Raw genomic sequence first — 26,287 nt, forward strand, 5'->3', positions numbered from 1 at the left:
AGGAACTCAGATAGTTCCATTGATTCATGGACCACCCTTCAGGTAGGCTTGGTCCCATATAAAGTTATTCATTATTAGATCTAGAAATCACGCGTCAGATAGACTTGATCTCAGTCTTAGATTCAGTTGAGTATTCTAGTTATTAGATCTAGAGATCACCCGTCAGATAGGCTTGATCTCAGTCTTAGATTCAGTTGAGTATTCTTGTTATTAGATCTATAGATCACCTGTCAGATAGGCTTGATCTTAGTCTCAGATTCTGCTGAGTATTCTTATTATCAGATCCCGAGATCACCCGTTGATAGGCTTGATCTCAGTTTCAGATTTAGTTGAGTATTCTTGTCGTCAGATTCGGACATGATCTTTTCTTATCATTGATAGTAGATTCTGGAATCATTCTCTAGAGAGGTTTGATCTCTGATGTAGTTAGTCGAGAGTGGCAAAGCTCAAAATTTAGTCAATGACGTGAGTATATTTAGTCAATCAGATTTAGTATCCTCAAATTCTGATATCACTCGCTATATAATACTGATCTAAACTCTAGTACTCAGTTATTAGTATTAGATGATTCAATGTTCAATATCTCAGGCATTAGTAGTGAATTCAGATGGCAGTAAAGCAGTATACAAGTTTCAGTATTTTGAGTCACGATGATTTCGGTTATGGTTTATGCATTCATGCATGTGTTCTTATTCAGTACTTTCATGATTATTCAGTTAAGTAATTATTTATGCATAAGTCCATAGATTTAGCCTTACCTTATCTTCATACTCGATATATTCTCGTACTGACGTATTTGTGCTATGGTGTTTTATTTGACATCATAGGTTCAGAGGCACAAGATCCAGAGTACCCTTAGCGGCTCAGTCCCAGTCAGCAGCAGTAGACATAGCAGTGAGTCCTCTTCAGTCGAAGATGATCCTTATTTTTCTTATTATCGTATCAGACTTAGTTTATTTTTAGTAGACGAAGTTAGTTGGGGACATGTCCCATCAACTCTATAGTTTAGACAGTTTAGAGGCTTTTCGGACAGATGAATGTATCAGTATTCAGTTTTCAATTTTAAGTATTTTTAGATGTTTTGAACCTTATGGCCAATTTCTGTACTTATTATTTATATTACACAGTGTTTAGGTATAGATATCAGTAGAGGATTGGCTTATGGTCCTTCGGTATCATGAACACCGTGGGAAGTTCCGGTTCCAGAAAATCAGGTCGTTACAGGTTTATAGCAGTGTACATAGATCACCGTGGTCTATGCATAATCATGATATTAATCGATGCACTACTAAAGGTATAAGTCTATGGTAGACCAGACTAATCGATGGAACCTCAAAGCACAAGTATATTTTTTACATGAATTTGACATGGGTCAACAACGATGGGAGTCTATAAGTGTCACCAATAGTTCAAGATTATCTATTTAAATCATGTGATTATCTATTAAAATCATTTTTAATTTAATTATTTTCTTCTGCCAGCCACAAAACATGTGATAGTCTATTTAAATTAATTTTAATTTATTTATTGATTTTTTAACTACATCCAAGTTATGGTCTATAGAAGTGTACATAAATAACCAAAGTCTACGCATAATCAGGATATCAATCGATGCACTACTAAAGGTGTAAGTCTATGATAGACCAGACTAATTGATGGCTGACATAGGTCATGATCTACGACAGTCTATTAAGTGTCACCACCAGTTCAAAAAAGAAAAAATACTTTTCCAATAGTAATAAACGGCTACTTTTGTAAGCCATCAGTGTTAACACTTCATTTTTACTTCATATATAAGGTGTCCATCCCTCATTATTTTATTTCATTCACTTTATTTTATTTTTAAAAATTCTACAATGTTGCAAGCATCTCAAACATCCAGTTCTAAAAATACTCTAATTTGTCATTGTGGGAATGCGGCTGTCTTGAGGACATCACGCACGGATTCAAATCCAGGTCGCAAATTTTATAATTGTGTAATTGCGAAGGCGAGCTGTGTTTCTTTTTTTAAAGTTAAGTTAATCGTTATGTAATTATTATTTTTTCCTAGGATAATGGCTTATGCCCGATTTTTAAATGGCTTGATGAGCTATCACCTCCAACTAGTCCATCAACATTGAGTCTGGGATTCGAGACATCAAATTTTCAAGGATTGGAAAAATTTAATATACTACAAAGGCTCCGATAATGTGAAGAAAATAAAGATTTTATCATGACTTTGTTCAAAGAAGACAAAGAATAGAGGGATCACTTTAAACTATTGCTACATGACACGCAAATAAAGAGGGATCAACTCAAACAAAACTTGATTTTGGCCGAAGAAAGGGAGAATGTCCTAAAATTGATGTTATGTGCTCTAATGCTAGTATTCGTTCTTTGGAGAAGTGTAACATGGATGTAGTGATATTGAATAAATAATAATACTTCTATTTTTCTATAATGTTAATATTATTTTTGATAGAATCATAGTGGATTAAACAACACGCCAACTTAAATTCAACCAACAGGGTAATGATAGACAATGCATACGGTATATGAAAGATTAAGTATGCATTCTATGATATCAAGCATACATTGTACCAACTATGACCACACCCTGCATATTCAAATTCCATGTAATAAATCAGTTTGATAAAAACAAATTCAGTGCAGAATCATAATAAATTTCATAAAATAAAATAATAATTGTCATATCCTACCACCAGATCCTTCAACCTTTATATTTGTGAAACAAAAAAAATTGTCATATCCGAACAACTCATCATTCAACAATACATTAAAAAGCTTATGATTCAAATGTCTTTTTCCCTATGTTTCTCACCAACACAAGTGTTACTGTTGATTTCAGTAATAATATCCATGACCACATCTTTTTGGTTAGCTTCAGCTCTTTTTTTCTCAACAGCTGTAGCTGCTTCTTCATTCTCACCTTTTTCTCCTTTTTTTTTCAGCATCTGGTGCTTCTCCAGTTTCCTTTTCTTCCATAGCTTCTTTTCTTTCTTCACCTGCAGCAGCTGTGTCTTCCTCAGCTTCTTGTTTTCCTTCACCTGCTGCTTCTTTCTCAACTTCTTCTTTGTCAGCTTCTTCTTCATCAGCCTTTTCTTTTTCTTTGTCTTCTTGTTCATCTGCTGCCGCTTCTTCTTTTGCTTCTGCATCTGCTACTTTTCCATCTTCTTCTTCGCTCTTATCTTCTTCATTTCTTCTTCTTCTTTATTCTTGTTTTCCTTTTTTTCCTCTTCTGCCACAACAGAGGCCAACTCATTCATTTTACTTCTTTTTTCTCCTTCTTTATTCCTCTCTAATTCACGAAGGTCCACATGCACTGTATCATCATATTACAAAGTGTTACTGATGTTTAAAGCTAAAAATTCATTAATAACATTAATTATTAAATGAAGTTACCTCGCTCATGTTGTCTCTCATTCTTTTCCTTTTTTTTCTTTATTCTTTTCTTTTTGATATAGGCAGTAATATCCAACACCACTTCCTCGAGCACAACAATACGCTTATGAAGACCCCTGGGGGATGAGGTTCCCGCTGTATCATTGGAGGTACTCGAAGAATCATCATCATCAACGCATACTCCAATGAGGTCACCATCCAAATCCCCGTCATAATCACTATCCTTATTTAAAGTAAGGGCAGTCATCCCTTCGTACTCTTTCTTCAAGCCATCGAGGACGTAATTCTTCACCTCGTCCGTATATGGTTCAAACATAATCATGTAATCCATCTTTGTCTCATGAAAAGTAGGGATGATGTACGGATGCACGTTATATAAAATATCAATTAACAATTACATAACATTCGATACAATGGTAGCATTATTGCATAATAGAAAATAAGTTCATACCTTGTTAACTTTTCCTTTATACTTGAATGGGTTGCGTTTGATTATCTTGTCACTTTTTGTAGTATGACATCTGAGTATGTGTGGAATGGGAAAGAGCTCATCCATTAATTTTCTAGTAAATTCTCCAAGATGAGGAAAGTCCTCATAGATCTAAATCTGTAAGTAGTACAATAGTAAAAAAAATAACTCAGAGTCTATGATAGAGTATAAATAAAATGAGAATCTACGGTAAACTCACTAAAGGGTTTATGGTAGATACTATGAATGCCCAAGGAAATTCGAATAGAGCATAGGATGCCTTCTTCTTCTCATCAAATACTTCCCTCTGCTTCTTTACACTTTTCTTCTTCAGATAGTCCATGGTCAGTTGAAATGTCTCTTTCCCCCATAGATACTTCTCGAAGAAACTCAAAAAATCGATCATTCAAATCAGTTTTGTGTTGACAGCCTTCATTGTATATTTTGCAAGCAACATGGCGTGCAAGAACCACAGTAGACAACACTTAAAATTCTTATCCTCATTCAGGTTATTCCTTCTGATAAGGTGTAACAAGTTGGCCGCCGCGATGTTTTTTTTTTCATCACCTTAAATTAAAAATGGTTCCCCTTTGCTAACACCTTCTTTATTTTTGATTCACTGGGGTATGATGAGCAGTTCAACCCCGTGATCAAATAAAACTCTTTCAAACCAAAATTGACAGGCATGTTGTTAGCGCAGAACCACATCTCAAGACGCATCTTATCATTCTTGATGCATCACAACAGAAAGTAATGGACCAACTGCCCATTGAACTTGAGATGTTCTAGCAGGTTTTTCAGGTGTCCAAAACAAGACCTCTTGAATCTTTTCTTCAGTTACTGGTTGATAAGAACTTGCTTAAATTCTCGATAAATAGCCATTCTTGATCTGGCCGATATCTTTATCGGGAAAGATCCCACCTCGTCAATTATCGTTCGAAGGTCATACCACTCCATGGAAATACACCTTGAAAGATATGGCACGAACAAGAGATCATTATCCCCATTATCACTGTTTCTTCCACTTTCCTTGCTCTCTTCACTGTCACCACTGATGCTGCGCTTGGCAACATCTTCATTAGACTCGACGTAGTCGCTTATCTCCTTTAACTTTGAATCTAATTCGAACACTGCCTTTTGAATTTTCTTCCTTTTTGAGACATTTTAAACAACCTCAGCTTTTCTTTTTCTACTGCTACTAGCAGAATCAGAAGAGTTACCATCTTTGCGTTTAGGAAGGATGGTTTTTTTAGCCATTTTCAACACAATCTACACCTATAGAACAAATCTCCAATTTTCAGTTCATAGACCACAAGTCTATCAGCAGAAATAACTCAATGCTCAAATGAAAACCCCCTAAAAAAATTAAGAAACACCCCACCATTAAATAGTTCACTACACAAACATACAATAACTGAACCAAAATCCAACATGCAGTATCAAAACTCAACAATAGCTAGAAATCAAAATAGTGCACCTAATCAAACTAATTAGCTATTAATATTTCAATTTTCACTATTTCAGTAATCATGTTTTAATACGTCTTAAAATTGATTTCAATCTAGGCCATTCTCATTTTATAGACCACGGGTCTACGGATAGACTGCAGATCTACGAACAAAATCAGGTCACTTTTCAGATCAAAATACCAAAATAACTCTTCAAATAATAATTATCCCACCATTCAATACTTCGTCGCTAAAAAAAACTACGACTAAACCAAAAACCTAAACAAAGTTTCAAAATTCAACACCGTGATTGACAAAAAAATCTGTCAAAAAAGCTACAAAAAACCTCAACCATTGTTTTAAAATCAAATTCATTACCTATAAAATTCTCATTTTTTAACTACTTAATTAACCAAATTTTAAAAATAATAATTACCTACATCACTATGAATCGATTAGCAAAGAAAATCATTTAAATGGATCTAGAAATGATCGAAACTTGATTTTAACTAACTTCGCGAAGCAACAACGACCCTTTAACATCTGGAGAAGAAGACTAAATGAAAATAGCATTTTTGGGAGAAGAAGTTTCAAAGGCGGGAGTTGAAAATTGAAGAGGAGAGAGAGAGAGTTGTTTTTTATATTGGAATAAATGGAGGCTATTAGATGTATTATATTAAAGTTGTAAAGTTGTAAAAATGATGAATTGGTCCCTTGGCCCATGTGTGGGTCCCACTTTTTCCACTTTTCCCCACATTTTACACCCTAAACTTAAAAAATAAATGAAAAAGAAATTAAGTGGCATTTGGCAAATTAATTTTGGAAGGTGCCCCTTTTGCCAATTATTCCCAAAAAAACTATGCAAAAAAGAGGAGGGCTTGGTCATAGCTAGTTTGGACTTTGTACGATTTTTAAGAAATAATGATTGACATGAGTATCTTATCAACTTCTTTTTAAGAAAAACTTTCTCCGTTCCTAAACACATTTCATCCTTACTAAGCATAATATTTCTTTCATTCTCTTTTATTTGTTGATCACTAATTTCCTAATTAAATTTTTACTTTTATTTGTCATTTCGACATATCAAGAAAATTTTTTTTTTTTTTCTATTTTACTTTAGCAATAATTGTTTAATCTCTAAATTACTTTCAAGATATAATAATAGGAAAAAGGACACCGTGTAGCACTTTTTAAAACAAATAGCTCAAGTTTGAGATTTTCGCAAAAAGTGGCCAGTCTAATAAAGTATTTTCACTTTATAACCATTTCCTAATTTGGATCATTTTGTCCTATGTAGTTCAGATACAGTCCATATACAATACTGATACAGTTTTCAACTTAGGCCATTCGGCCTTTTTAAAAAATATTTCATTTTTTTTTCTATAAATTTTTTAACTAAAAACTATTCTACTTTTTTATTGTTTAGAAATAATAATTAAATATAATTATTTGAAAACGATATAATTGTTATATAGAATATGTATCTATATAAGATATATGTATAGAAATTCTATAGTTCTATCAAATATGTATATGTACAATATATATATATATATATATATAAAGTATATAATTTTTTTTTATTATTGTATAAAATGTGTAAAAAAATATACATTTATTGTATAAATTGTCTTTCGAAACTGTATAATTTTTGTATAGAATATTTATATGTATAAGATATGTATGGAAACTGTGTAGAAGGGGTGTAAAAACAGTATATAACAAGTCAATAAATTAAAATGACTAGAAAGTAAAATTTAAATTTCATGGTCATTTTCGTGGAAATAGTTTAATTTGAAGTGCATTTTTTGTCCTTTTCCCATAATAATAACTATCAATTAATAGGGATATTATGGTAAAATAGTCATGTTAATAATTATTCTCTTAATGGGTGTGCTAAGTCAAAATGTGACAAGTAAAAATGAAGGAGGGAGTACTACTTGTCATTTTAGAAAATCATGAACATATAATTAGTTGTTTGGTTTCACTTTTACCATCAGTCATAAATATAGATAAATATTAATATGATGTATGTTGTAGATGTTTACTGTTGATTTGAAATAGTTAGGTGTGTAGGTAGATCAAAAGCACGCATTACAATTTAGCTTCAAGTTAGTAGCGATAGTTTGGAATAGGAAATCAATAACATAAATAATGTAATCTATAAACGGAATAAAGATTAATAATTTGGAATAATAGTGTGCGGTTCCTTAGTCACAAGTCGACCTTGGTTGGAGTCGATATAAACTTAAGAAGCAAGTACAAAGAGCGAAGCGAACAAAGATAATAATGAAAACTCCAGAACAATGCTAAAGAAATTTTATTGCTTCTCAATAGGGATGAGTAAAAATTAGATGAATGTTACAATGAGGAGGGGATGCCTATTTATAGGGCCTAATAATCATCTTCGACCAATTAAGTGTGCCATTTGAATTCTATAGTATTGTGGTCAATAATCATGCTCCACTTGTCGATGAACCGTTGGGCAATTTTTATCAAATATCATGTGTCTATTGTGTACTTTTGAGGGATCAATTCTGTATCTAAGAGCTCTAACACTTCAGTTCTTTATCTAACCTTTCGTATGCAGTCTCTATCAAGAGTAGTCTTATGCTACTCATATCTATCTTAAGAGGACTCTCCTCCATCTCGTGCCTTGGTCCTAGAATAATGTTGTTGCAGGGTAGCCTCAACCTTACCGGAAATGACATAGGTTATTCTTGCAAGAAAACTTTTAACCCATACAATTGAAACAAACATCCATGTCGAGAAATTAATAAATGGGACAAAGAAAATATATGGCGATAATTATAGTATTTTTATTCTAAATAGTGAGTGTTGCAATTTCTATGTATCCTTTGATTCTTCTTTCAAATATAAATTCAAGGGTCTTTGAGCTTGAGCTTGATTTTGGTGGACTCAATCTTTACTTGCATTTGAATTCAAAGGCTTTTGAGCTTATTCTTAAAGCTGGTGGTCTTGATCTTGACTTATACCTGAATCCAAGGGCTCTTGAACTTGATCTTAAATTTGATGGACTTTATCTTAACTTGTACTTGAATTCAAAGGCTTTTAAGGCTCTTTGAATCTTCTTTTTGATCTTAGCTTGTATTTGAACTCAAGGGTACTTAAGTTTGTTCTTGAATCTTTATCTTGATCGAGATAGAAATCATAGAGAAATACTTACGTGCTTGAATTCTTGTAGCTTGCCTGTAGCTTGAAGAGAAATTCTTGGCATTTGATCCACGAGCTCTCTCTGGCTTCTTATTAGACTTATGATTTTTAATTTCGAATTATGAGTACACCTACTTATAGTTGGAGGATGGAGGAATTGTGATGAGAACATGCTTCATTCAACCAATCAGATTTAAACAACATGGCGATATTTGCTTGGGAGGAACATGCCATTTGTATGCGTAACATATAATGAATTGAATTTGTTAGTTTCCATTTTTATGTATTTTGATCATTTTGCTCTTGTTTATAGTTGCTACAGATTGATTTTGGTGCTAGGGAATGGTTGGCACGATTCTAGACGTGATAAGAAATGATGTGTGCAAGTTTGTGATTTTTTAGAGGTTTGACAAGCCATATAGTTGACTTTTATCAACTTTTTATGATTCAAGTGCCATTTGGAAATTTGGATTGTGCTAGTAGATTCAAAATGTAAAATTTAGGTTAGTAGCACAGTTGGTTAGGATTTAGGATTTTTATCTTGTGTTTCAACCCTTCATTTGAGAAATAGGAAGAAGGGGAAATAGGAAGAAGGGGCCCCGAAGGTCAATTTAGTAAAAATAATCCTTTTAAAAAAATATGTCATCGTCATTGAGTCCGAAACATTAAAAATAGCCTCGTAGCATAGTTTATTTGTATTTACGGGCTTCCAAATAAATTCTGAGGGTTCAATCGGAAACTTGGCAAGTTTGCTGAGTTGCTGATGTAGCATCAGCTGGTGCAACTTCCTAAGTAACCAGTTGGTTGCTAAAGTAGAGTATACTTAAGAGACCAAATGATCTCTTTAGCAGAGGGTGTCTAAATAATGTGGGGACCACTTAAAAGAAGCCCAACCATTATGGCTTAGTCGCTTAAGCGATGTCCCAGCCACTTAAGTGGTGGTTTCTTAAGCAACCGTTTGGTTGTTTAAGCGATCGAAACTGGTATAATATGTATATATATATATATATTCATTTTTTTAATCATTTTTGACCTTTGAGCATTGGATTTGGCCGATTCATGAGGATTTCTTTGCCATTTGGGCTTGGTTAAGCCCCAAAACCTTATTCCTATTATTTTTCATTGATTATATAGTCAAAAACAACTTTAAATCATGATTTAAACATTAGTATTTTGGTTTTTTATTAAAAGGGTTTAAAAGGGGTTTGGTTTAATTTGGGTCTTATTTTATGCCCATTTTTATATGGGTTTTCTCCTGTAGAATTCTATAACCTGGAGGTGGGGGTGGTGTTTTTAAAATAAAATTTTGGTTTTGGCCTTTCTATTTTTAAACTTAATTTTCAAATTAATTTTGGATTCGATCCAAATATGGGCAATATGGATATCATTAACTTTCTTTTAATGGATAGATGCTATATTTGGATATTGTAGTCGATTCTTAGGTCATTCGTAAAGAGAAGGCTGCAGGTTAAAGTACTTTAAATCGAGATTTATCATTTCAAGGTAGGTTAATGCTTAACTTCTTTCAGATTGAGTTGGGTAGTTAATAAATAGGTACAACATGCTATGGGTTGGGGAAAATAACTATGAGATTTATATATCAAGAATAATATTATTATTGTGTACCTGTGTGAGGGATTATATTCTTTTGTTATTGACCTGTGAGATTTGATACTGTGTGTTGATTGTGCAAAGGCTTCATTTGACATCATTGGCTTTATCTGTGTAGTTAAATGCCTTTATTTTAGATATGATTCTTGTGTAGGGTTTTATTTGTCTAAAATAGGCCTTATTTGAGCATTGATTGTATTTATTATGATAGAAATACCCGAGTTAAGGGTTTATGTGGTATTAATAATGGCTTACATGAATATTTATTTAGAAGGTGCCTAATTAGTGTTGATGATCATGAAATACAAAATATTTAGATGATTTCTTGGGTTACTTATAAACATACATATTGAATGGAATGGATATCATCATATTGATTTGATTGTGAGCATTATATCCTTATTCCATACATATACATTCATGAGATACTCGTACTATTCAGAAATACTATTTTTGAAAAAAAAGAGATAATTTTAGGAAAAGTCTCTTGTGAACACAAGGTGGAGAGTTGAGTTGAGACTGAGATATAAGATATAGTACTGGGGTTGCAAACAACTTATGTGTTCTAACTGAAGCTGCAAGCTCGGTGGGTGTATACAGAAAGTCATGTGATGACTTTCACTATTCATCCCATTGACATTGCATTGCATTGCATTTGCATATACATCTTTCATGATTTCTTTAGTTTCCTTTACTTTTGTTTAGTTTTAGCATATTCTCCGGGTATGTTTTTACTGATTTTATTTCTATTTATATATTATAACTATTAGCAGAGAGGGTGTGACTTACTATTTGCGACTTTTTTGCTTGCAGGTGACATCTTTATAGATCTCTTTACTTATACTATCTTTGCTCAGTCGGCCTATGATACCTATTGAGCACAAGTGGATCATACTCACCCTTACTGTGCCCTTTTAGTGCAGATGCAAGTATGAGTACTGGACATAGTAGCTGATTACGTATGGATTGGAGTTGTGTTTGAGATACAGAGTGCTCAAGGTATTTTAGTGCTAACTTCATACCTTATTTTATATTACTTTGTATTTATTTCAATTAGAGATTGATATGTATTTTCAGATTTAGTTACGTACTAGATGCTCTTATATAATGACTCCAGATTTTGAGGACTTATGAAATTGCTTTAAGACTTCCATTTTAATTATGTTTTTTATTAGTTTAACTTTATTCTAGAAGTCTCACTTTGGTTTATGTTATTATCAATTTTGTTGATTGGCTTACTTATCAAGGATGAGTAGCGATAAGTGCCATTATTACCCATTTCTTGGGTTGTGACATATTCATATTAGAGTATCTAGGTTAACTTGTATCATAAATGTAAGAGCAATATGTCTAGTATAGTCTCGCAGATCGATATGTATATGTTTGTATCTATCTTCAATAGCCTATAGGATGTCTTTAGGAAAAACTTCTCTATTTCTATTCCAACTCATGTAGGCTGTTCTTGACCAATTCTATAAGTTATGTTCCATACTTTTCAACATAGATAGTGAGGTATAGATCTCAAGATACTAGGGATATTGAGGTAATACCCAAGGATGGAGCCCAGACCAGAGAGAGAGACATGGGACTGTCACACCTCTTATTTAACCAAAAAGATTATTTTATGTTTTGAAAGGATTTTTATTATTAAGTGACAAAAGATGAAAATTGTTTTGAAAAGAATTAATTTCATAATTAAATTCAGAGTCGCCACTTGACATAAATCGGGTGTGCCAAGCCACCTTTGGAAAATCCTGTTGAAAATGATTTGACTCTGTAAACTGAATTGCGAATAGAGATTCTGATTAAGAAATTCTATTGACCGAGGGAAAGGTGTTAGGCACCCCTCGATCCTGTGGTTCAACCACGGTCCCTCCGTAGAGCATATCAGCCAATTTGATACTAAGAGTAAATAAACTACATAAAACAAACAACAATCAAACAAACAAACACAAAAGAAATAAATCCCCCCCAAAATATAATGTCCAGTCCAATTTATACAGTCCCAAAATAGAAAAATGCATAAATGTAAACCTACGCCAACCTACACTAATCCTGAACTATGCTTCAATTCTTTACCTGATGCCTCGGGCCTTCATCGTGAAGGTCCTCCGAGTATAAGATACCTCAGGGCATTCCCCGGTGAATAAGTACATAAGACATTGGGGTATTCCCTAGTAAATGAATACATTTTCTCAAATTTTTGCATTAATATAGAAATAACCATTCAACAAACATTCACACATTCAAAAAATCACCATATTTTATTTCTATAATTTGACCCAAACTTAGTATTTGCCTATCCATTTAACGATCTAAAACATGATACTATCAATTTTAACAACATCCAACAATGAATAAAAAATAATCAACGTTCACCTAATTCGATTCTCAACTCCTCTCTCAAATTTCATTCTTAATTAATGATTACTTAATTCTTTGGTTAACAATTCAATTTTTCTCTCTTCATCATCCAAAACCACATCAACCATACACATAATAAAGATAAGCACACAAAAGCATAAACCATCCACACTCACAACATCAATTAAGAATTAAGATAAAAATAAAGATCAGGAGAAGAAATGGACCTCAAATTTATTTCAATTATGATTGCTCTTTCGATTAGAATCACAACCAAAATCTCGAACAAAACCTCAACCAAACGAATGGAACCAACCTCGATATACCCCTTTTGGCTCTATTTTTTGTTAACCTAGACCAAAATTGATTCACTGGCATTTTCCGGTCGGTAAAGTCCGACCGATTGGTCACTGATTTATCAGATTCTCGAGGGATGGAATGGTTTCCAATGGGATTTGAGTTGTTGATCACTGGTTTCAACCAGATTTTAAAAGAGGCTATCAAATTCCATAAGGAGGCTGTGATTCCATCGAAAATTTTGCCAAAATGATCCGTCTTCGCCCTCCTTCGTTCTCCCTTCCTTTTTCGATCACCCCCTCCCTTTTACAATTTTTTCTCTCTATATTCTCTTTATTCTTTCTCAATTTTCTCTCTCAATCTCCATTTTTCACTCTTTTTCTTTTTTTGTTCCCGTATCGATTTAATGGAAAGATTATATATGGTTTTATTGCTGCCTATTATGTGTGTGGTATGTGTATGAGTGGATTCCCCCTATATTGTTGTATAGTGTGTGTGAATTGTTGATTTCTAGTGTGTGCAGGTGTGTATTAATAGTTGTTAGATAGCTTCTGTGATGGTAAGTATGTGCGTGTATGAGGTGCATATATGTATTGTAAGAGGAAAATGGTCAGGAAGCTCTGTACAACTTATGTGTGTGTGTGTATATTTCCATAAAAAATGAAATATTAGGGAATCCCATGAGTGTGTGTATATTGTTGAATTCTATATATGCGTGTGATGTCGTCAGGGAATTATGTGTGTTATTGTGTAACAATGTATGTATTGAATTCAAGAATGAAAGGTGATGGAATAATCTCTGTGGGTCACACCTTTATTCTATGCATGAATTGTGCCTCTCCTTTTTTCCCCTTTTAGGCATATATTATGTTCTCACATCGGGTAAGGGGTATAGGGTGTGGGGGTGGGGTAGGATAGTGGTTAGGATGAGGTGTAAAAATTAGTTAGGATAAGTGAATATTAGGGATTAGAGATTTAATTTGTTAGGATTTATTATATTTATTTTCTTATGGGGAAAATGTAGAATGGGTGAAGGTACGTGGTAAGGTGAGATAAAAATAGATAAATTGGGTTTTGGAGAGGGATAAAATTTGGTGTCTATATCATGTCCCTTTTTGGAAGCAAACACAAAGTGTTTTCAGATAAAAAAGTAGACAACTAGACCAAATTTTGACCCGACCATTATCCAAAGAAAAATAAAAGGAAGAAGGACAACCGAATTGGAGGGTCAAGTGAGGTCCTGTTGAGGTTTCGGTCCGCGGCTCTGTCATTACTTCAAAAATGAAAATTACAAGTAAAAAGATAACTGCAATTACAAAATTCCTATCTATGCAGCTTCTTTTAGACTCGACTTGAGTTTCATCACCATATTCTACGGGCACGCTCCCGACTTGCAATTTCATCACCCTGTTCTTTAGGCGAGCTCCTGACTTGCAGTTTATTCAATTTGTTGCTTGGTTTTCAATTTCTTCACCCTGTTCTCCAGGCGGGCTCCTGACTGGATATTTTTTAATCTGTTGACTTTCAATTTCTTCACCATGTTGCTTGACTCTCAACTTCTTCACCTTGTTGCTTGTTTTTCAACTTCTTCACCTTATTTTTTGACTTTCAACTTCTTTACTTTGTTGCTTGACTTTCATTTTCTTCACGTTGTTTCTTGACTTTCTATTTATTTGCCATGTTCTTCAGGCAGGCTCCTGAAATCATATCAAAACTAGAGAAAAAATTATTCCAAACAAAGATTAATATAAAGAGAGATTCCATTTGTCGGAAAAGTAAAGTTCCAAGCAACAAGAATTAGATTTATTGCCCCAGTTTATCATCAGAAGACTTCTGCGAATGTAAAATCAAATCATAATTACTTGCATGTTGTAATGATAAATCAATACTCTGACCAAGAAACACATCTCTTGAGAGTAAAATTAAATGACTAATATTAGGAAGTGCATCTCCTAAGAATTAAAATGAGAAATTCCGACTAGAAAGTGCATCTTCTAGAGCTAAAGGTTCAAATTAGGAAGTGTGTCACCTAACAAATAAAAACTGACAAGGAAGTGCGTCTCCTTAGGGTTAAGTGAAATGATTCGACTAGAAAGTACATCTTTTAGGAATTAAGTGGACTGACTTGACTAGTAAGTACATCTTCTAGGAATCAAGGGGAATGACTCGACTAGAAAGAATATATTCAAGGAATCAAGGGGACTGACTCGACTAGGAAGTACATCTTCTAGGAATAATGAGAACTGACTCGACTAGGAAGTACATCTTCTAAGAATCAAGGAGACTGACTCCGCCAGGAAGTACATCTTTTAGGAATCAAGGGGACTGACTCAACCAGGATGTACATTTTCTAAGAATCAAGACTTAAGTTAGGAAGTGCATCATCTAACAAGTAAAATTTGAATTACCCAATAAATAAAGTGCGTCACCTTACCAATGCCTCTTGAATTACCAAAACAAGAAAGTGTGTCTCCTTACCAATGCCACTTGAAAAACCCAAACAAGGAAGTGCGTCTCCATACAAATTCCGCTTGAATTATCCAAACAAGGAAGTGCATCTCCTCACAAATGTTAGTTGAATTATCCAAACAAGGAAGTGCGTCTCCTCACAAATGTTTCTTGAATTACCCAAACAAGAAAGTGCATATCCTTACAAATGTTGCTTGACTTGTCCAAACAAGGGAGTGGGTTTCCTTACAAATGTCACTTGAATTACCCAAACAAGAAAGTGCATCTCCTTACAAATTTTTCTTGAATTACCCAAACAAAGAAGTACGTCTAGGAAGTATGTCTCCTTAGAAATGTTACTTGAATTGTCCAAACAAGGAAGTGCGTCTCCTTACAAATGTTTCTTGAATTACCCAAACAAGGAAGTGCATCTCCTTATAAATGTTTCTTGAATTACCCAAACAAGGAAGTGTATCTCCTTATAAATGCCTTTGGAATTATCCAAGGAAATGCTTCTCCTAGACAAGGAAGTGTGTCTCCTAGAGATGTTGGATTATGTGTTTTTCCATGATTTTGAATACCAAATTAGTGCAGCAACATTACCCCCTTGCATTTGTAGATGTGATAAATTACGGCCTTTGATGTTTAGGCTTTGAAGTCCTTTCCTTATGGTGCTCGAGAGGATTTTTCACCAATGAGACTCTCTTATTTTATTTTTTCTCAAATCACAGTCATCTTACGGTGCCCATAAGTGTTTTCACTGATAAGACTCTCTCATTTTTCTCTATCTTAAATTACCATCGTCTTACGATTCCCGTGAGGTTTTTCACCAATAAGGCTCTCATTTTTATTACTTTTTTAATTCCTTATGAGGAAGACAAGTAGTACTCAAAAATACATTATAATATCCATTGAATGCGTAGCCTTAACATTCTTAAAGATTGATTTGAAGGTCTTTCTATGGTTGTAACTTGGCTTTTGGGTAAGGTTAGAAAGAAAGATAACATAAGGCCCAAACGACACTTGAAGTGGAGTAGGACTTACAACTTTTAGAATTATCTCAAGCAACGAGGATTAACTCATGCCCCAGTTTCTTTTGATTGAGCAATTCTAAATTGTTCATTTGGTTGGACCAAGCCCAAAGTAGGGCAACTTACATATCTCACTCCCGAGAGAGGAGAATCAGGTCACGCGTAATTCTGAAAACTTGTTATTTTTCTTGATTCTAATTTTTTTTCTTTTTTTTGACTCTTTTTCTTTTTGGGACTTTTCTAACTTTATTTTTCTTGACACTTTTTTTTTCTTTTTGAAATACTTTTTCTCTTTTTCTCTTTCTCTCTCTTTTCTTTGAAAAATTTTCTGACTCTTATCTTTTACTCGACACTTTTTTTAACTTTGCTGCCTCTATCTTGATTCCAAAAGAGGGGTACAAAATAAAATAGAATGAAAGCTCAAATGAGGTATACAAAGAATGGCACAATGTTTGGATTGTAGAATAAAATGCCTTCGTCATATCAATCCTTAAAAATACAGGTACACATCATGCAATATGAAGTGAAAGATGATTATTTATGACACTTTAACAACACTAATTTTACATGAGCATGTGTGCCACTACTTCTTATGCAAACTCCACCTTTGTTGTATATTCCTCACGTCAAATGACTCATGCTTTCGTGGAGCTGATTTTCTTTCTGTTCCTTTTGATATAGGATTGTGCATACACTGTCTGACCTAATTGAGGCATGTTTATCGATTGATGATCAAGTTACTCTTATGATTCTCAAAATAATTGCCTTAATTTGAAAGAAAGCTTCAGCATGGTCACCAAATATCTCTACACTCTTCCTATTTTCTTAGATACTTTTTCTAACTTTAGCCCTCTAATTCAACATTTTATGGTAAAATTGAATTTTAAGATCTGACTGAAAATTCCGCAGGTATGTCATATCACTTGAATCAACATAAAACATAAAGGACACTGCATTTAGTTAAAATGAAAGATATAATGGTTTGAACATAAGCCACAAAGGACAAAACAAGATAGATTCTGAATTACAACCCTAAAATAATTCAAAAAACAGAAAAGAAAACAAAATAAACTACCAACAATCCTTTCAAGTATGGAGAGGAGTGACTTCTCAATTGCCGAACTTGACATCTTAGACATCAGCATGACTAGAACTTTTACCTCTGTCAATAATCTGCACCATAATCAATTTATCTTGAATTATCTTTTCTATTTCTGTTTTCAAAGCAAGACAATCTTCAATACTATAACCCTAAACATCAGAATGATATGCACATCGTACATTAGGATCAAAACTTCTTGAATGTAGGTCAGGAGTATACCCAAGGAGAGGAGTGATCATGCCCCGATGTACCAATATCTGGAATAAATTGGCATACGAATCTCCAATTGGTTTGAAACTATCCCTCAATTTCTGCCTCATTCATTATTTAGATTAAATCAAAAATCATGCCTAGAAGGTCTTTGGTACGTTTATGGAGTTGGAGGGTGACTCTGAGGAGCTGGTGCAAGCCATTATGGGTAACATGGGGTTGAACATATGGTTGTAAGTTATACACTGGACATGGAGGTAGGTGAATAGAGTATAATAGATTTTGGGATTGATTTTATGGAGCTTAGGCATGAACTTGGCTTTAAGCCTGAGGTTAACAACGACATGGCCTTCTTGATCATGCCCGTTTTCCAACGACAATTGCAGCTACACATTACTCATTCTTCTTTCCTCCAATACTTTCTAAACCCCTTTGAATTGCTTGAGTAGTTGCTTTCAATGTTGCAAAACTCACAATACGAATGGTCTTAATTCCATCCTCTATCATCTCCCCCATTTTGAGGACCTCAATAAATGGCTTGCCTAATGCAGGTAATAAGTGTTGATAATATGCTTTGTCCTATGCTTGAATAAATATCTCCACTATCTTACTTTCTTTCATTGGCGGTTTCACTCTTGCAGTTTGTTCATGCCAACTAATTGCATACTTCCTAAAACTTTTAGTACTCTTCTTTTTCATATTAGCTAGGGATTTCTCGTCAGGAATCAAATCCACATTGTATTGGAATTATTGCACAAATTCACTAGCTACGTCATCCCAACTATTCCACTTGTCAATGTCTTGGTCAACAAATTATTCTGAAGCTATACTTGAAAAACTCTCACCAAAATAAGCCTTTAGTAATTCTTTCTTCCCTCCAACACCCCTAAGTTGGTTACAATAACTTCTCAAATATGCTATAGGATCACCGTGTCCATCATACTTCTCAAACTTTGTCATTTTAAAACCAAGAGGGAGATTAACACCTGGAAACATGCACAAATCTTTATATGAGTTACTATAGTACCCCCAAGTCCTTGGAAGTTTTTCGTAGCCATTTCCAAACTTCTTAATTTTCTAATCATTTTCTCTTATTTTTCTGTCATAATAGGCTTTTCAGTATTAAGAGAAAATTCAGGCGGGTGAGTGTAGCCCTACGGACCAGTCAACTTAAATGTGGGCTTGAGAGCATAATGTTGATCACCAGAAATATTCAATACAATGTTGTTTGTAGAGTGAGGAATTACAACCGTTGGATTGACATTAAAATTAGGAGCTTTGAGTGGGGGTGGTGCTGTGAAAACATGAACAGTAGGTGGAGCAGAACATATGGTATTCCTTTGTTGAGTGAGGAAATGAATATTAGAAGTGTTTGGATATTGTGGCCTAGGACTAGACCCTGATGCATGTTTTGGCATGTCAACAAAAATAGGAAATTGTGCATGTGACACGGGAGGCAAGCTAGAAAGATATTCCAGATTATCAATGAGAAATGGAGGAGATGGAAACCCATTAGCCAAAGCTCGATGCATTTCTATCATTTGCGGTCTTAATTTTCAAACCTCTTCATTAGCTCCTAAATTCTCATTCCCCGAACTCCCTATCTAATTAGTGACAACAACCTTGGTATCCTTTTTGTCCATAAATTTCTCTTTTACTTGGTGCAATATGGAATACCAACCAAAATGCCATAAACCAACCACCTTAAACTAACTGAACAAGAGATAGCAAATGCGTTAGAGTTCAATACTTTTTTTCGAAACCGCTTTTTTTCATCATTTTTTTATAAGATCACCGACCCATATAAGGGAGCCTACGTATCTCACTCCCAAAAGAGGAGAATCAGATATGCATAGTTCGTGATATTTTGGCATAACATGGCCGATCAAACTCTCTTTCTCTTTTTTTTTTTGTTTTTCTCTAGGAACTTTGAGAAGAAAAGAAAATAACAAATTGTCAAAAGAATTGATGAAAAACTTTTTTTTTTGAATTTTTCAATTCTAAACTCCTTACACATAATAAAATCTATGATTACTAAACAAAATCCTTTAGGGGTTTCGATTTTGAATTTCATATGAAAATGAAACTTGAAACTATTAAGGGAAAAAATATTTTTGTGGTTTTCTTTTAGAGATGTATATGAAACAACTACTCTAAGTAATGAGTGAAGAAAATATTTTTGCATTTTTTAAATAAGATCACCTGATAGAGGAGAATTAGGTGTATGTAGTTTATACAGATTGGACAATTAAGGACTAAATAACAAACTGAGCCTTGACTTGAGAGGCACGATCAAAGACATACGATAAAAATACGTCAATAATTTTTTTTTTTTTGAGTTTTCAATTTGACACTTCACCTAAAACTAGCACCAACTACTATGAAAGAAAAAATCTTTTTGGTATTTTCGTTATAGGAAATGTACAAAACTTCTACCATCTTTTTTTGAATTTTCTTTTATAAAAAGCTCCTATTATTTTTTTTTGAATTTTTCAAATTATGAATGCTTACTAAAAAAACAAAAGGAAAATATCTTTGATGTTTTTGTTTGTGACAAAATAAATGCAAAAGGTAAAAAATCTTTTTGAAATTTTCAATTGTTAAAAACAAAAGCCATAAAGAATACTAAAAATCTACGAAACTCTTTTTTGACTCACTTTTTTTTTCTTCTTTTTTTTGTCCTAAACGCACACTCCTATAATTCTGGACCATGCTTTCCCCAAATCAATCTGTCAAATGACCCCGTTACCCTTAAAGATGCAACAATTAGCATGTATGGATGCTTTAGAGGTGAGTCTCCTATGTAGGACCAAGTGAGTCCCGCTAGGTCTTAATATGATGAAAATAAGCATGACCTAAAGGTTGACCTACACTGGGGTCCACTAACAACGCTGATCGAGGGAGCATATGTCGATAGTGACTGCGAAAGCTTTTCACCCACTCCATACGTTCCACAGCTCCCCTCCTAAAATAAGGGTAACTCAACTAGAGTTCATGTACAAGACGTGCACTCCGAGACTTATTGCAGAAAGAATTGACCTGGGTTATGCAAATGATGCTAAATATAAAACGGTAACACATAAGAAAAACTGTAAACACGTAGCACGTAGGCACTCAACAATGATAAAATAAACACAAATAATAACATAAACAATGTTTATACACCCATAGTGTCAAACTAAGCTGATACAATTCCATAAATAAGCTCAAATTTAAAAAAATTCCCAGTAAAGTCGTCAGAGCTGTCACACCCATTTTTTAACCAAAAAAATTATTTTATGTTTCGAAAGAGTTTTTATTATTAAGTGACAAAAGATGAAAATTATTTCAAAAAAATATAATCGCTCCGTAGAGTATATCAGCTAATTCGACACTAAGAGTGTATAAACCACATAAAACACATAACAATCAATCAAATAAACACAAACAAAATAAATAAAAAAATATAATGTCAAGTCCAATTTATATAGTCCCAAAATATAAAAACGCGGAAATGTAAACGTACGCTAATCTACACTAATTCTAAACTACGCTCCAATACTTTACCCAATGCACTAGGCCTTCTTTGCTAACGTTCTTCGAGTACAAGATAACTCGGGGCATTCCCCGGTGAATAAGTATATAAGACTTTAGGGGCATTCCCCAGTAAATGAATACATTTTCTCAATATTTTGCAGTAAAATAAAAAGAACCATTCAACAAACATTCACACATTCAACAAATCACCATCTTCCATTTCTACAATTCACCTACCCAAACTTAGTATTTACCTATCCATTTAATGATCTAAAATATGATACTATCAATTTCAACAATATCCAACAATGAATAAAAAATAATCAACATTTACCTTATTTAATTCTCACCCCCTCCCTTTTGTGATTTTCTCTCTATTTCTCTCACTATCTTAATTTTTTCTCAATTTTCTCTCTCAATCTACATTTTCCACTCTTTTTGTTGTTCTTGATATCAATGGAATGGAAAGATTATATATGGATTTGTTGTTTCCTATTTCCTGTATAGTATATGTGTGTGAGTGCATTCCCCCTATATTATTGTGTAGTAAGTGTGAATTGTTGATTTTTAGTGTGTGAAGGTGTGTATTAATGGTGGAGAAATGGCTTCTATGATGGTGAGTATGTGCGTGTATGAAGTGTATGTATGTATTGTGAGATGAAAATTATTAGGAAACTCTGTATATCTTATTTGTGTGTGTTTATTATCATCCAAATAATAGAATATGATGGAATCTCATGAGTGTGTATTATTGTTGAATTTTGTATATGTGCATGATGTCGTGACGGAATTGTGTGTGTTATTGTGTAACTGTGTGTGTATTGAATTCAAGAATGAAAGGTGATGGAATAATCTGTGAGTCCCACCTTTATTCTATGCGTGAATTATGCCTTTTCCTTTTCCCTCTTTTTTATGCATATATTGTGTGCTCCCGTAGGGTAAGGGGGTATAGGGTATGGGGGTAGGGTAGGATAGTGGTTAGGATGCGGTGTAAAAATTAGTTAGGACAAAGGAATATTAGGGATTAGGAATTTAGTTTGTTAGGATTTGTTATATTTGTTTCCTTGAGGGAAAAGTGTAGAATGAGTGAAGGTACGTGGTAAGGTGACCTAAAAATGGATAAATTGGGTTTTTGGGAGGGAAAAAATTAGGTGTCTATAGGGTCATGGATGGCTTAAAGGTAGGGGTCGAGCATGAGGAGCTCCTAGCTAAAGGGGGTGCTAGGAAGGACTTTTATGATCCTGAGGTTGTGCATTTTAGGGATGATTATCAGATAAATAATTCGGGTCCAGCTCAAGTTAGACAGGGTTTAGTCGACACCAAGTACTTTAGGGTATCTTAGTTCAACTCTTGAGTTATTTGGAGGTCGTTCCCTTGAGTGTACCATGTATTCCTTAGACTTTGAGTGATGTTCCACCCTTAGAGTTAATATATGATTATGGTATTACTGCATCTGATGTACAATCATCATCTATGGTATCCTCACGTATTGATTCATTTCTTGTTAGATTTACTATTATTCTAGTTTCTTCGGATATAGTTATTTCTTCTAATGATCACAAAAGATTTTTAAGGTTTATTCGCTTGGGTTCCCCTTAGTGTAGTAGGGCTATTGGCCAAGATGCCTATGAGTTTTTGATTGACTTTAAGGATAAGTTACATAATCTTGGATCCCTTTAGTCTCATGGAGTTTTTTATACTTATCAGTTGATGGATGTGGCTAGGGATTGGTAGAGGTCATTTGCTAATTATAGACCTTTGGGTTTTCCTGCTATGACTTGGAATCACTTCTTTGAGGCCTTCTTTATGAGATTGTGTCATATATCTTGAGAGGTCAAATGCATGATGAGTTTGATCTATGAGGCTCATTTTCACACTTTATCTAGATATTTAGTTGCTAGCATCTTCATGAAGTTTGAGAGCATTTGGAAGTTTATGAGGGGGTTAAATGGTACTTGTCTGTTGGCTACAACTCAGATAGTAGTTTCAGGGTTTCTTTGAAGAGTATTATTGAGCATGCCATGATGACTGAGTCTATTATCAAGCTATCTAGAAAGGCACAAAAAAGGTGCATCATCAGGGAAAGTTTAGTAGACATGCCTCCCGCGGTAGAGATTTCTCTAGTAGAGATTCCTGTGATTATCCTAATAGGCTGATTTAGGCCACATCACAGGGATCATGTGGTATACCTGTTGGTTCTGAGGCATTTTGTAACCAGATGTTAGGTCATATTAAAAACCATTCTAGGATTAGATCTTTAGGCCAGGGTGGTCGTTCTAGTTCTTCCACACATCCTCAGATCGAGTCAGGTCATAGAGAATGCTTTGTATGTGATGAGTTTGGCCTTGTGACCAGGGATTACCTTAAATATGTGTATGGATCCACTTAGTAAGATTCTCAACTTAGCTTTGCCCTACTTATATATCTGTAGTCATAGGTGGTTCATAGACTGGTAGAGATTGTGCTAAAAATGCTAGAGATAGAGGTAGGGATGATTGTGGAGGTGGTCACAGGGTTACTCAGTTCAGGAGAAAACATGGTTAGTGTTATGCTATACTTAGGACACCCGAGGTAGAGGCTTTTAATGTAGATATTACAAGTATCATCCCAGTTTGTTATAGATCTGCTTCCATTTTATTTGACCCCGGATCTACATTATCCTATGTGTTTACATATTTAGATTTTGATTTTGATATTGTGTGTAAGCCTCTAGTAACCAGGTGTTAGGTTATATAGGAAGATGTTCTAGGATTGGGTCTTTAGGCCATGGTGGTTATTTTAGTTCATCTACACCTTCTTAGATCAAGTCAAAACATAAAGGATGTTTTGTATGTGATAAGTTTGGCCATGTGGCCAAGGATTGCCCTTAATTTGTGTATGGTTATGCTTAGTAGGATTCTCAACTTTAGCTTTACCCTACTCCTACATCTATAGTCAGAGATAGTTTATAGAGTTGTAGAGATTATTCTAGAGGAGCTAGAGATAGAGGTAAGTATGATTGTGGAGGTGGTTATGATGTTATTCAGTCCAAACATAAATGCAGACAATGTTATGCTATACCTAAGTGACCCGAGATAGCGGCTTCTAATGCAGTTATTACAGGCATCATACCAGTTTGCTAAAGATCTTCTTCTATGTTATTTAAACTTGAATCTATATTTTCCTTGATGTCTAGATATTTTGATTCTAGTTTTGATGTTGAGGGTGAGCCTCTTGATATGCCTCTTTATGTTACTACCCTCATAGGAGATTCTTTAGTGGTGGATTGAGTGTATTAAATTTGTGCGGTTACCTTGATGGGTTGTGAGACTTAAGGTAGACTTGATTATCCTAGATATGGTTGATTTTAATGTTATCTTAGGTATGGATGGATAGCTCTTTATTATGATATATAAGACTATTATGCCATAATTGAGACTTTAACGATGTCAGATATGCCAAGGGTAGCTTGGAAGGGTTTACTTAATTTTCTTTGAAGGGTGTTATATCTTATTTTGCTCGTATCATGATAGAGATAGGGTATTTGTCTTATTTGTCCCATGTCAGTGATACTAATGTTGCCATACTGCATCTAATAGATTTCATTTAGGTTGTTTACAAGTTCATTGGTGTGTTTCAAATGGATTTGCCTAGTATGCCTCTGAATCCTGATATTGATTTTGCTATCAATGTAGAGTTAGGAAGCAAGCCCATTTATATTCTTTCCTATAGGATGGACTTGACTGAGTTGTAGAAATTAAAAGAGCAGATTCAATATTTGTTAAGTAAAGGATTTACTAGACTTGGTGTATCTCCTTGTTGTTCGTTTATCTGATGTATGAAAAATGATGGTTCTATGCATATATGTATTTATTATAGACAGTTGAACAAAGTTACACTTAAGAATAAGTATCCTCTTCCTTATATTGATGATCTACTTGACCAACTTCATGGTGCTTCAATGTTTTCCAAGATTGATTTGAGATTTAAGTATCACCGGTGGAAGATTAGAGCTTTTATCAAAGATGGGTTTTGGACATGATATGATCATTATGATTTCTTGGTCACGTCGTTTGGATTGACCAATGCACCTGCAATGTTTATGGAGTTGATGAACCTAGTATTTTAACTGTATTTTGAATCTTTTATGATTAGATTTATAGATGACATCTTCATTTATTCCAGGAGAGAGGCCAACTATGTGATGAATTTACGAGACGTACTTCAGAGGTTTCGTGATGAGAAATAATATGCAGTGTTTTCAAAGTGTTAGTTTTGGTTGTATTCTATCTCTTTCTTAGATCACGTGATAACTAAGGATGGTATATAGTTGATCTATCCAAGATAGAGGCGATTTTTGATTAGGCTAAACCAACTTCTCCTAATAAGACTTAGAATTTCATTAGTTTTGTAGGTTATTTTAAGCATTTAATAAAGGGTTTCTCATCTATTGTGGATCCTTTGACCAAGATGACTCAGAATAATATGGTTTTTCAGTGTAAGATGTATGTGATAAGAGCTTTAAAAGGTCAGTATTGTTGACTTTGGCTCCTATCTTGGCTTTTCCCAAGGAGGGTATGGGTTTTACCATATTTGTGATGTTTTTGGTCTTGGTTTAAGTATTGTGATGATTCAAGAGGGTAAGGTGATTGCTGATGCCTCTTGTTAGTTGAAGCCCCATAATAGAAATAACCCTACCAATTACTTAGAGTTGGCAGCTATAGTGTTTGTATTGAAGTTGTGGCATCATTACTTGTGTAGAATTGCTTGTGATATTTTCTTGTACCATCGCAGCCTTCAATACTTCTTGAGATAATGAGATCTTAATATCAGAAAGCAGTGTTGGCTTGGATTGCTCAAGTATTATGACCTCATTATTTTATATTATTTGGGCAAAGGTAATGTGGTTGTAGATGCCTTGAGCTTAAAGTCGGCTAGTATGGGTTTTTTTTGCTCATCTATTGACTAAGGAGTGATATTTAGACTTAGAGGTTCCGTATTTATCTAACTAAATGGTTATACTTGATATTTTGATAGTCGGGGATGTTTTAGCCTTTGTTGATGCTAGATCTTTCCTAATGGAGTAGCTTTGAGCTCATTAGTTTAATAACAAAAGTTTAAGGGTGACTTAAGATAAGGTGTTGAGTGGAGAGGCTAGTGCTCTAAGAGTCTATTTATGAGATTGATTTTGGAGGAGAAAATTATTCCAGCTATTCTATCCATCTAGGTGTGACCA

Source organism: Capsicum annuum, chromosome 9 (assembly GCF_002878395.1).
Source record: "Capsicum annuum cultivar UCD-10X-F1 chromosome 9, UCD10Xv1.1, whole genome shotgun sequence".
In the NCBI taxonomy this organism is placed as follows: domain Eukaryota; kingdom Viridiplantae; phylum Streptophyta; class Magnoliopsida; order Solanales; family Solanaceae; genus Capsicum; species Capsicum annuum.